General features: G+C 47.2%; 1 protein-coding gene across 1 annotated transcript in view; it reads right to left on the minus strand.

Moving 5' to 3' along the window:
• XKR6 (XK related 6) overlaps positions 1 to 14295 on the minus strand; it is a 359588-nt gene that overhangs the window by 42935 nt on the left and 302358 nt on the right. The window lies entirely within an intron of this gene.

A 14295-nucleotide genomic window follows, 5' to 3' on the forward strand; every position in this document is an offset into this window, starting at 1 on the left:
AGACGCCCACATACACCACGATCTAAAGGAGGAGGGAGAAAGAAACACAGAATCAGGAACCGAACTTGGAGGTCACAGCTGCTCCCTACGCTGACAACTTGGGAGATGGAGCTTTTGTTTCAACAACCCCATTTGCCATTTTGGGAGCTCAGTAGCTCAAGGGTGATACTGAGCCAGTGTGTTTTGCTAGGGGGCTGAGAGCTGGGGTCACGTCTGCCATGGGCAGCCCTTTATGGGTTCCGCCTTAAGGAATCATGCGATTCTTGTGGCACACGGATGTGCGGCTGGCATTGGCGTCCCCGTCACCAGCAGCCTGTGCTCTCACAGAAGCCCACAGGAGGAATCGCCAATTGTGAAGACCAAGGGTTTACCCACCGCCCTGAATTCCACACTGTTCTCCTCTGAGGTGCTGGAATCATGCTTCTGCCTTTTCCTCACCTCACTCAAAGTCCCAAAAGGCCCTTTCCTGAACCTTCTTCCAGTTAGCTTCTCCCTGACCTGCCACCCAAGGCCAACAAGATCCAGGACACTGGGATATCCCGCCCATTTCACAGACTTCCTCTCTCACCCACTCTGGTCTTTTCGGCCTCTCCACAATCCCTGTTGCTTTTTCCAACCGACTGCTGCTCAATGTGCTCTTAAGCCTTGACTTTTGAAGCTCTGTCCTTCTCTGGTTGCCCTCTGGGTTCAACATGGTATCACTTGGGCTTTGGGGGTGCCTCTTCCCCTTACTGGTTTTCTGAGGTTTCCAAGGCCTCTGCACTTTACTCCCTGCATTTCCTCACACAACGGGCAAATATTCACACAGTTTGAGTGTGCCTAATCCCAAGTCATACTCATATTGCCATAGAGCAATTTTATATCCAACTCTGACTTCTTGATATTTGCAAGTAAACCAAATGAAACACAATCCATTGTTACTGAAGTCTCCCCAAATCCACCCATGAACAACCAGTCATTATTCGAGTGCTGTCATACAATCTCCGTTTAAGCAAGATTTCCCCCATCACCAACCCCCAACTCCCCGTGCATCAGTTCCACAGTCCATCTGGGGCCTCTTTTGCTGGTCTTTTCTCCCAAAATTTCACAACTAAATGTAAGTAAATGCAACAGGAGGCCGAATGCTGTCCCACTGGCAACGACCTCCTTAGGAAAGCTTTACCCTCCCACGGAGCACAATTCCCCCCACGACATTCTTCCAGGTTGAAATCAAGGTTACCCAGTCATTTTCTCCCTTAAGCTCAAAGATCAGATCCAGAAGCCGCATTCATCAAGACACTGGTTAAACTTCCCCAAACCACCAGGCTTCTGCTCATCTCTCCCCGGGACCTGCCCAACTCCCCACAACTCTCCAAAGCCCGATGAAGAATCCGAGTTCTCTGCCACGTGACACTCTCCCAGTACTGGCTCTGCCTCACCTGTCTCACAAAGGTCCCCTCCTTCCATCATGTCACATGATGCTCAGAGTCCTAGCTTGCAGAACAGTATGGTGCAATAAAAAAACCTGTTAACTGTTACAATGGGCATGTGTGACTCTTTCATAGTAATAACAACCATGGAGATTTGAAACAAACAGGGGCAACACGATCCCAAGTTCTCCATGGAGATCCATCTGGAAAACATCCAAAGAGCATTCATGGCAATTTTCCTTTTCTTTTCTAGAAAGTTCTGAACATGACACATGTCCTGCCTCACTTGTGGTACACACAGGACATCTCATGTGTGTCTGCAGTGGCTGCACATGGTTGGTCAGGGAACCTTTTAGTGCTCACATTGTCTGTTAGGGTGCAGCAGGGAGAACTCCCCTTAGGAGTAACGTGATGTAGGTTGCAGATTTCTGGAGGGCAGAGGATGTGCAATTACATTTTTTTTTTTTTTTGAGACAGGGTTTTACCCTGTCGCCCAGGCTGGAGTGCAGAGGCATAATCATTGCTCACAGAAGCCTCAACCTCCTGTGCTCAAGTGATCCTCCCGTCTCCCATACATGGGACCGCAGGCATGCTCCAGTGAGCCCAGCTAAGATTTTTATTTTTATTTTTTGTAGAGACAGAGTTTCTTCTTCTTTTTTTTTTTTTTTTTTTTTTTTTGAGATGGAGTCCCACTCTGTCACCCAGGCTGGAGTGCAGTGGCGTGATCTCCACTCATTGTGACCTCCACTTGCCAGGTTCAAGGGATTCTCCTGCCTCAGCCTCCAGAGTAGCTGGGACTACAGGTGCACACCACCATGCCTGGGTAATTTTTGTATTTTTAGTAGAGACAGGATTTCACCATGTTGGCCAGGTTGGTCTTGAACTCCTGACCTCAAGTGATCTGCCCACCTTGGCCTCCCAATGTGCTGGGATTACAGGCATGAGCCACTGTACCCAGCCTAGAGACAGAGTTTCAACACATTGCCCAGGCTGATCTCGAACTCTTGGCTCAAACAATCCTCCCACTTTGACCTCCCAAAGTGCTGGGATTACAGGCATGAGTCACCACGCCTTGCTGAAATCACATCTTCATAGTCTGGACCAGGCTATTCCCAGCACTGAAGCACCCTCAAAAAATTCCATTAAACATCCTCATGACATCCTTGCTCTCCAGCTGAATTCACTGCTTGATGTTAATCATGAACATCTGGTAGGTCCTACCAACCCATAGTAATCAGATGGGAGTTCTATGGGAGCTGGGTGGGAAGAAGGCTTGATTGTTGTGTTCCTTCTAATAAAGCAAACTCTATTACCTTCTACTCAGAAAAGCGTGAGTGCTGAGATCATAAAGCAAGAAGGAGCAGCTTAGCTTCTGCTGGGGCCTGGTCAGATCCAGTCCAGTTCTAAGCATGCTTTGAGCAGACTTGGGGTGCAGAGTTAGGATCACCCTCAGACTTCGCTGTTCTGATTTTGTTGTTCTCTGTGCTGTGACATTGGCCCCGTTCACACCAATAATGAATAAATGGGAACTCAAATGCTCATCAGCCACAAGTTGCAAAGCCAAATACAATTCTCCATTCTTCCGCCTTCAGAGTTACCTACCCCATTTCCAGGTGTGTCGCTGTGGTTTTGAAGGCGGGTGTTCTGTTCCTGCAACTCCCTTCATGGCGGTGGTGCTGAAACTACTCTTGTTTCAGCCGACCAGGCACTGCAGTTGCGGCTTCTAGAATTTCGCCCAAGGGTACTGCACAGACATTCCTCAATGTTGCAAGACATCACTGCTAACTTACAAGGAGGGCTTGGGAAATGGTCCCATGGAAGACTGTGATTCCAGGCATCTGACTGGGGAGTCTGCTGGCGAGCTAATGGCCAGCCCAATTTTAAGTCTCTGCTTCATCTGTTCCTGACTTGGTCAACTTGTGAATGGCCAAACCTTCTATCTAGGGGAGCTTCCCAGACCATCCACTTCAACCCACCCATTCCACAGGAAGCGGAGGTGCAGGGGCTGGGGTGGCTCGCTCAAGACTGTCCTGAGAACCACTGGCCATCTCTATGAGGACGGCATGCTTCCTGCCATGTCGTGCTGCTCCCACTCTCCATCCTTTCTCCGTCTGGTCCCTCTGTCAGTTCAGCTTTCCAGATATCCAGCAGGCAACACCTTTCTCAAGATCCTTTGTACTAAAGGTCATCAGCCTTTTCCAGTGGTGGGAGCCTGTTCTGGTGTCCAGCCATTGGCTCTTCAGGGTTCGAACGCCAGGCCATATCCTTGACACTGTGAAATGCTCCAAATAGTGAAAGGAGAAGGTGAACTTCCACCACCTGCCCAAGACCGAGAAGAACACCTCTGACCACACAGAGCAATGGGGAGTGGGTGTACAGGCCTCATGCCCCTGATGTGCCTGCCCCTCTCTCTCTGCCAGCAACAGGGGCGAGAATGATCCTGTAAGGAGGGGACTTGCCTGGGGGAGGTCAAAACTCTTACCCCCATCACTTTCTAATCTACCTCATCACCAAAGTATTCCCCATTCTATCCAAGGCTCTGGGCACATTTTTTGGGACCGGAGTTGGTGCAGCTAGTGGGCTGAGTCAATCCCTGAGAAGAGACCAGGAAAGCCAGGCTCACTTCAGGACCCCATTTGGGAACAGGTTTCTACTGGATGCTCAACAGAGGGTAGCCCTTGCCCTGGTGGGACTCAAAAACCTGTGATGGAGTGCATCGATGAACGTGTCTTCAGCCTTCCCCCCAGGAACTCATCTGGACCTGTCTGTGACATTGTCTACGTCGTTATGTTTGGCCAAGGGACCAAATGTTCATGGCTCAGCCACTTCTGCATCTTTTCCCTGAACAAGTCCTGCAGCCCCCACAGGACTGTCGCTGCAATTCTTCCTCAGAGGGCCATCAGCGAAGGGTGCCTTGAGGACAGCCTGTGAATTCTGGGGACTCAACTGGGGCAGGAAATGGGAAGCCAGGACAGAAGATGCACTTCTTGCTCTGAACCCTCCCCAGCTGTGCACCTGGTTGTCCCGGAGAACTTGGCAGGATTCACTGAGCATCTACATGCATTTTCTTACTGAGAAGGGCCTGGGGAGGTAGGTGCTAAGTTGTGTCCCCCCCACAAAATCCATATGCTGAAGCTCTAACCCCTAGGACCTCAGAATGTGGCTGTGTTTAGAGATAGGGCCTTTAAAGAGGTGATTAAGGTAAAACAAGGCCATCAGGGTGGGCCCTAATCCTGTGTGACTGGGTCCTTCTAAGGAGTGGAAATTAGGACACAGGTACACACACAGGGGGATGACCACATGAGGACATAGCAAGAAGACAGGCGTCTACAATCCAAGGAGAGAGGCCTCGGGAGAGACTTCTCAGACCAGTAGCACCTTGATCTGCAGTGCTCTGTGACCGCAGCCTGAGCAGACGCACACCGTGCGGACAGAACTGTGCACAGCCACCGCCGAGTGATTCATCTTCAAAGCTTGCTGTGTGTTCTGTTACAGAAGGAGGGAGTACAGGTTCTTCCTTCTCTGCAGTGGCTCACTTGGAGAATTTCCGTCTTGTCTGAAGTCAACTCAAAAGTCAATGCGTTCTCCTAGGTAAGACCCAAGCACACAGGAACCGGCCGTGGAAGCCCCCAGTGAAATTCCTGGACAGGCCTGGGAGCCTCCATGGTTCCCTTCCACTTCCAGCTCCATCAGTGTCTGCATTCCGAAGATCAGACTAGGAATTGTTACACGCTTCACGTTTGGCTGTGACAAGCTCTGAGCAGTGACCTTCACAGCTCCTTTTCCCTGGTGCAGACCAGGAGGCAGGGCTGGCAGCATGCCCACTGAGCTGACCTTAGTGCAGTGCCACTGGCTGGGAAGTCTCTGGACCAGAGCTCCTGGGGCTGGGGGGCTGGGGAAGGGCAACTCCCCAGAGAAAGGCTTGGAGAAAGGGCCTTTGGGCTCTGATCACCAGCCCTGGGGTCTCAGGTTCCAGAAATGGAATGGCCACATCTTATGACCGATGACACAGAGCCAGAAAGGCAGTCATCAGGGAACTTCCTGTTTTGTGTTTTCAATTCCCAGGGGTCATAGCCAGTTGGGGAACAAAGCAACACGTGTCAATATGGGTGCCGTACTGAATGAGAAGCACAGTGACAGGGCGTCTTGCAAAGGATGAGATCCTAGAACCTGGAGGGAGCAGGTGAGGCAGGAGAGCAAGGAGGTGCCACGGAAGGGGTCAGGCCAGGAAGGGAGGCTGTGACCGGGATGGGCCAGGGTGGAGCTGCATCAGGGGGCCAGCGTATGAGAGCCCCGACACATCTCCAATAAGGGAACCTGAAGGAGGAAACAATGTCCAGAGCTCCCTGTAGGCTGAACACAGCACCTGGGGGAAGGCATGCTCCAGAAAGCTGCAGGAGTGCCTAGAGATGGTCACCAACTGCCCCTGAGCCAGAGCTGGGCTCAACTGCAGGAATGTGTTTTGCAGAATGGGAGGTGCAGGCCAGCCCTGCCTCACCCTCTCTCTGCCCGAGAGCGTCAGCTCAGCCCCACCGCTAAGTCATGTGTCGGAAACACACTTGATGATGAGGGACCTAAGCATGAGGCAGGACAGAAGTGGAAAGAGTCAGCTGTGTGCAGCTCCCCAGATCCCAGCTTCCTGACTCTTTCCTCCCCAGCTCCTTCTTCCTGGCTTGTTCCCATCAGCGGGTAGCCAGGGTCAAGGTTCTCCCATTTACACAGCATGGTCCCTGGACCCTGCATCCTCTCCTGAAGCTGTCCCTCCTCTCCTTGTCTCATCTTCTCCAAGCTTCCCGAAGGCAGGCCACTTGCTCTCCTCACTCTCCCACCACCTGCTTTCCTCCCAAATCAGCCCCAGTGGAGAGCTGTCACTCAGGTCGTGAAGCATTCGGAGGACTGCTTCCGTGCTTCTCCTCCTGGCTCTGTGTGACAGTCGGGATTGGGATCTGCTCAGTCCTTCTTCACACCCCACCCTTAGCTGTTCCCCAGTTCTCTTCCTGCCATTTCTTGAGCTCTTTATGGCAGCCTTTTCCTGCCAGGTTTCTTATCCCCATATTATAGATGAGGAGACCGAAACAGCAGTGAAGAGACGAGGATGTGGCCACAGCCATATCCTGACATTTGCATGCTCACCTAACTTGTATGGCATTGTACCCCAGTAGGCTGGGCCTCTAGAGATGCCCCAGACAGGACACAGGCTTAGCTGGTTATCTGTCAGTCTGCACATCAAGGACAACATCTCCCTCTTTCAACCCTGGCTACCTCCCTCCCTCCCTCCCTCCCTCCCTGCCTCCCTGCCTCCCTCCCTCCCTCCCTCCCTCCCTCCCTCCCTCCCTCCCTCCCTCCCTCCCTCCCTCCCTCCCTCCTGGGGAAGCTAACATCTGGGGGATCTCCACCATCTGCTTTTCAAATTCCTATTTTGTATTTTTCCCACAATGAGTTCCTTTTAGACAGCAATTCTTCCCCTTCCATCTGTCAAACTTCCCTCTGTCTTCCCACATTTTAAAAAAGTCCAGTCTCTTCTTGGAAATGTTCCCAGGAAAGGATAAGGCAGCTGTGTCCACCGCCTCTCTAAGCATAACCCACTGTCTCCCATCCTCGCCTTCCCACAGGAGACATGGCAAGGGAGTGATGTGACAAAGGTACTTTCCTATTTGGGCAATGAAGAGGGAAGAAAACAAGCATCCTGATGACTTCTATGAGCCAGGCTCAAAGCCGTTAAATAACCCGCCCAAGGCCACACAGCTAGTAAGCAAGAGAGCTCATACTGAAACCCAAGACTATTTCACTCCCCAGAATCTGGATCTGCACGTGCTGGAGCTGGCCAATTGTTAAACTGTAGGCTGCCTGATGTCATGTTGCGGGCTTGAAATTGGCATGGTGGGAGTATTTACACCACAGCAATTGGCAAATGGTACAAACCAGAGCTCCACCAAATCCTGCTAAATGTTGGTTGTTAAACATTTACCAGCACACCACCGGTCAGGATCAGCCATCCTTCTTGAAAAGCTTGGTGGGTGTCTATGCAAATTAGAAGGGCCTGTCTCCAAATTCAGTGCCTACTCTACATTCAATGCTGTACTCCTAGATGTGGTCTTCACATGCAGGGCACTACCTGGTTATCAGTCAGAATTAAAAACCTTAGTGCTAATGAGAAAGCAACAAAAAAAGCAATCTTCTTTTAAAACTTTTGCTGAAAATATGTACACAGGAAATAATACGCTGGTGAAAAGTAATTGCGGTTTTGCCATTGTAATGGCAAATAATTTCAGGTCTAACAGGTTGCTTTGTGCACAGTCTTTCATAAGCACTGACATACTCATTTTCATTACATTTCTGTACTTGAAGAGGGTGTGATCCAGATGTGAGGTTTCCACAAGGAGTCACTTTAATGCATCTCTGACATCTCCAGATGGACCCTTAAGAAGGGTCAAAGAGGCTGGGTGTGGTGGCTCACGCTTGTAATCCCAGCACTTTGGGAGGCTGAGGCAGGTGGATCACAAGGTCAGGAGATTGAGACCATCCTATACTGGCCAACATGGTGAAACCACGTATTTAGTCTCTACTAAAATACAAAAACACAATTAGCTGAGTGTGGTGGCACGTGCCCATAGTCCCAGCTACTCTGGAGGCTGAGACAGGGGAATCGCTTGAACCTGGGAGGTGGAGGTTGCAGTGAGCCAAGATCACACCACTGCACTCCAGCCTGGCAACAGAGCAAGACTCCATCTCAGAAAAAAAAAAGAAAAAGAAGAAGAAGGGTCAAAGAGAAGAGACGGCAATCACATTTGTGGCCCTAGCCCTCAGGACTGACAAATATGTGGCCGAGGAGATCAGGAAAAACCCAAGACTGATCAAAGTGATCTGGTGTAAACATAAGAAAGGAGGATTTGGATATCTCAGGAAAGCCAAAATCTGAGCGATCACACCATCCTCTGGCTGGACAAAAAGCTCTTTAACGTAAGTGAGTGGGCCAAGGGAGAAAGAATATCAGGTCTTACCATGGTTTCTATGAAAGATCTCTTTTTTTGCCTCTGACTTCATGCATATCATGTCATCTGCTAGTTTCTAGTAAGTTCAATAACAGTGATATCTTCCCTCTACTGAACAGCCACCTTGACCCAGACTCTATGCTAGGCACTGCACATAACTCAATTGTTGTGTTAACTCAATTATTCTTCCTTACCATGCTATCAGCAGCAGCAGACTGATTTCAAGATGAAGACACTGAGGCTTACAGGCTAATTAAGTAACTTTTCCACATGAAGCAGTTAAAAAGTTGTAGAACTAGAATTTGAATACAGGCTTGTCTGAATCCAAAACTCAGATTATTTTCTGAACCACTGGGAAAGATATCTCTCCATCCTCAACCGCAAATTAAAGAATTATCATTGAGGCTTATACATCAGTTTCTTATTAATTTGGTTAACATATGTCAGCCCTCTGATCACCTCTGTGAGCATTGACAAAGTCAAATTTGTGGGTCTACACAGCCGAGGACCCACCCTGCGGAGGCCCTGCCTGAGTGTTCAAGCCACTGCAAAGCTGATGACACTTCTGTTCCATCTCTCTTGCCTGAATTGCCGGAATGGCCTCCTAACTGGTCTCTCTGCATCTGCCCTCCTCCCAACACTCTATCCACACTACAGCAGCCAACATGATTAAGCTACAATGTTTCCCTCCGCGTGGCTTCCAGTGCCTGGTGGACCATCAAGAGTCACTGATTTTCAACACCTTTTGCGTGGGAGGATGTACACGCCCACGCTGCTGGATTGAGGTGTGGCTGAGACTTGCTCTGGCCAGGCACGTGAGCAGAAGGGATGTGTGGCCCTGCCGGGCAGAAGACTGTGCTCACCCATGCTCCAGGAAGAGGCTGCTCCACAGGGACCCTTGACTCACATGCAACGAGCATGAAGGAATCGAAAATGCTCAAGGCCACTGGAACTGTGTAGGTATTGTAAACTGCAGCACGGCCAGCCTGTCCTCACTGATGTGCTAAGTCACCCCAGGTAAAAACTACAGTCCTTAGAAGGGCCGGCAGGGCTGCCCTGCCATAAACATATATATATATATATATATGGAGTCACCCATGGAACCAGCCTGCTTCCCCCTCCCAGGAATCTCTGCCTCCAATGGGTGAGCTGTTCTTAAATCTAATCTGTCAAGTCCCCTTTGCCCTCCCTGGGGTCCTCTCCTGCTGGCCCCTCAGACATGCTCCAGCCGCACTTGCTACTTCCTCTGCCTGGAATGCTCTTCCTCCAGTATCGCTATGTTGTTACACAAATGTCACCTTCTCACCAAGACCTTTATGCAATGATCAGCTTCTCAGCCAGGCCCTCCCCGACCACCACACTTAAAACTGCAACTCCCTGCCATGGTTTGAATGTGTCCCCCAAAAATTCATATGGTAGGAACTTAATCACCATTACAACATTGTGTTAAGAGGTGGGGCCTTCAAGAGGTGGTTAGGCCATGAGGGCTCTGCCTCCTGAATGGATTGGTGCAGTTAACACAGAAGTGGGTTGGTTATCCAGGGAGTGGGTTCCTGACTTTTAAAAAGTAGTTTGGACTGGGCACGGTGGCTCACGCCTGTAATCCCAGAACTTTGGGAGGCCGAGGTGGGCAGATCACTTGAGGTCAGGAGTTTGAGACTAGCCTAGCCAACATGGCGAAACTCCATCTCTACTAAAAATACAAAAATTTAGCCGGGTGTGGTGGCACGCACCTGTAGTCCCAGCTACTTGGGAGGCTGAGGCAGGAGAATTGTTTGAACTGGAGAGGTGGAGGTTGCAGTGAGCTGAGATTGTGCCACTGCACTCCAGACTGGATGACAGAGCAAGACTCTGTCTCAAAAAAAAAAAAAAAAAAAAATAGTTTGGCCTGAGCTCTGTCTCTCTCTCTCTCTTTCCCCGCTCTTGCTATGTTAAGACACAGCAAAGAGGCTCTCACCAGATGCAGCTTCTCAATCTTCAGCTTCTCAGCTTCCAAAACCATGAGCCAAATACGCTTCTATTCTTCATAAATTACCCAGTCTGTTGTATTATAGCAGCAGAAAATGGACTAAGATACCCCTCAAGACTCCCTCGTGCCTTCTTGCTTTTTTTCCACCATAGCATTTTGCACCATCTTGATCAACTTTTCTCCTGCTTTTGGTTTTTTATTTCTACTATGTTCCATGGTGAATGCTAGCTCCCTAAGGGCAGAGCAGGGATTTGGTTTGGTACTTCTGGAATTACATGCAAAACTGTGTGGGTATTTTTCTCATGAATGAGTCCACAGCTATTCTTGGATTCTTAAGTAGGCAAACAAGGGAAGGGATCATAATCCCCGTTGCTAGCCGCCATGATCTCCCACAATGCTCTCCAAACACGGGAAAGGGAATTCCTTGGGAGCATTTATGCCTTTGTCATTTAGGAAGAAAACCTTGGGGTTAAAGACAGGGAAGAAAAGGAATTCACATTTACTGAATGTTTCAGTGCGTCAGACATTATGTATGCCAGACTCTGTGCATATGTTATTTCATTGCATTTAATGGGACAATAATCCCATGAGAATGCCTGTCAGTGTCCCTATTTTTCAGAGGAAGGAATTGAGGCTCAGGGAGGTAAAAGAATTTGCCTAAGCTTACAGTATTAAGCAAGTCTTTTTATTCTGAGGCTTTCACATCTCGGGGGGCTGGGGGGATCTTTTTCAGTTTACAACACCTAGAATCACCCATTTAACTAACAGCAATGCAATGATTCTTAACCAGGGTGATTTTGGCCTCTAGGGGACATTTGTCAACATCTGGAGACATTTTTGATTGTCACAACTCGGGGTGCAGGTGCTGCTGGCATCTGGCAGGTAGAGGCCAGGGATACTGCTAAATACTGCAATGCTCTGGAAAGCCCCTCACAACAAAGAATGACTTGGCCCCACATATAATCGCGCTGAGGTTGAAACTGTGATAGGGTATTTCCTCAATGTTCTAAATCAATTAAAAAACAGACAGTGAACTTGGCTGTGCCTAATAACTGAAGATTTAGACCTTCCAAAGAATTCCCCCTGAGAAGTGGTGGGTATCCTAACGGGCCTGGAGGTACAGATGCAGGGACCTTGGGAAGGCCATGAGGACTGCATCTCTCCAGCTCTGATAAAGAGTGGATGACTGGTTCCTAAAGAACCTATAGTTCCTAAAGAAAGAGCCACCACCGCAATCTTCAGCACTGGTCCCAAATGCATTTCTTCTACAGCTGCAGGAAAGACGACATGTGAGAAACACCACTGTGGCTCTCCTGGACCCTGGGCTCTTCTGAGCAGCCGGCTGGGGGCTGGCGGCCACTCTGGGAATATGGTGGACAACAGGGAAGTACCAGACCTCCCCTCAAGGAGTTCCAAGGTCAAACACCAGGGTTTAAAGGGCCCAGGAGGAGGAACGCTAAATCCAGCCCCCTGCTTCACTTGTCTGTTCTTTTTAAGATTCTGTCAGGGATCTCAAAATACCAGCTTCACAGCCAGCTGCATAAAGGCAAACTTTAGAGATTCTAGAACAAATGTCAGCCACCCAGCTGGCATGGCACAAGGCTCAAGGGTGCCTGGATCCTGGCTGGCCTGGAGCAAACTGTGGAGATGGCCGTCTGCTTTCCCTGGAGAGTGCCAGGAAATCCATTCTCATTGAGGAGCAACAGCCCACCAGGCACAATGCCCTATTGCTCCCAGAAGTGGCTGTGTTTTGACAGAGGCAGTGAGATGCTCTGGAAAGGACACAGGTTCCGTACAAACAGCTGGCTTGGGTCCAGCCATGTGGACCTGGGCAAATGCACTGACTCTCTCCAAGCCTCAGTTTACTGTTTGTGAGCCGTGGGTAAAAACATGGATTTTGAGTATATATACATATAGAGAGAGGGTGTGCATGTGTGTGTGTGTGTGTGTGTGTATATATATATATAGAGAGAGAGAGACAGAATATGTATATACATATAGAGAGAGGGTGAGATTGTATATATATGTGTAGAGAGAGAGGGTGAGTATATATATATATGTGTGTGTGTATATATATATATATAGACAGAGAGGGAGAATATGTATATAAATACAGAGAATGAGATTGTATAAAAATATGTATATATAGAGGGTAAGTATACATATATAGAGAGAGAATATGTATGTGTGTATATATATATATATAGAGAGAGAGAGAGGGTGAGATTGTATATATATATGTAGAAAGAGAGGGGGTGAATATATATACAGAGAGAGAATATCTATATATATATAGAGAGAGAGAGGGAGAGAGAGGGTGAGATTGTACATATATATGTAGACAGAGAGGGGGTGAGTATATATATATAGAATATATATATATCTATAAAGAGAAAAAGAGAGGGTGAGTATATATATATATACATGTAGAGAGAGAGAGAGTGAGAGGGTGTGTGTATATAGACAGGGTAAGTGTGTATATATATATTAATAAAAAGAGAGGTGTGTATATATAGAGACAATGTATGTATATATACAGAGGGTGAGTATGTGTATATATAGAAAGGGAGGGTGTGTGTATATGTGTTTGTATATATAGAAGGTGTGTATATATATAGAGAGAATAGGTATATATAGAGAGGGAGGGTGAGATTGTATACATATATGTAGAGAGAGAGGTTGAGTTTGCACATATATATGGAGAAAGAGAGAGAATATATATATATAGAGAGAGAGAGAGAGCAAGAGAGGGTGAGTATACATACACACATATTTATGCAGAGAAAGGATGTGTATACATAGAGAGGGTAAGTATATATATCTGTGTGTGTATATATATAGAGAGAGAGAGCGCTAGAGAGAGGTGTATATATAGAGAGTATATGTATATATATAGAGGGTATGTGTATATATAGAGTGGGATGGTGTGTGTGTGTATATATACAGAGAGAGAGAGGGAGAGAGAGAGGGTGTGTGTGTATATATATACAGAGAGAGATGGTGTGTATATACATATATAAAGAGAGGGTGTATATATATATATATGGAGAGAGAGAGAGAGGGTGATTATATAGAGAGAGAAGGTGAGTATACATATATATATAAAGAGAGTGAGCATATATATATGAGAGACGATAGGTGAGTGTATATATATATATAGAGAGAGAGAGAGAGACAGACAGACAGGGTGTGTATGTGTGTGTATATACATAGAGAGAGTGAGTATATATAAAGAGAGAGGGTGTGTGTGTATGTATATATATGTGTGTGTGCATATACATATGTAGAGAGAGAGAAAGAGGGTGTGTGAGTATATATATGTAAAGAGAGAAAGAGGATGTGTGTGTCTATATATATAGAGAGGGTGAGTGTATATATATATATATATACACACACACATAGAGAGAATGAGTGTATATGCACATATATAGAGAGAGAGACGGTGAGTATATATAAAGAGGGTGTGTATGTGTGCATATATATATAGAGAGAGGCGAGTATATACACATATATATATATATAGAGAGAGAAAAAGATAGGGTGTGTGTATATATAGAGAGAAAGAGGGTGTGTGTGTTTATATATAAAGAGAGGGCGAGTATATCTATATAGAGAGAGTGTGTATATCTATAGAGGGCGAGTACCTCTATAGAGAGAAGATGAGTGTATATACACATACATATATATATATATATATACACAGAAAGAGAGGAGAGAAAGAGGGTGTGTGTGCTTGTATATATATATAGTATATATCTATATAGAGAGGGTGAGTATATCTATATATAGAGAGAGAGTATATATATAGAGGGTGTGTATGTATGTCATCTTTTCTGTGTATGTATATATGTGTGTGTGTGTGTGTGTGTATATAGTCTCCATATTTATACTCAATATATATTTGAAATTACATTGTTCATATACT

The sequence above is a fragment of the Pan paniscus genome, chromosome 7, assembly GCF_029289425.2.
Source record: "Pan paniscus chromosome 7, NHGRI_mPanPan1-v2.0_pri, whole genome shotgun sequence".
Taxonomy (NCBI): domain Eukaryota; kingdom Metazoa; phylum Chordata; class Mammalia; order Primates; family Hominidae; genus Pan; species Pan paniscus.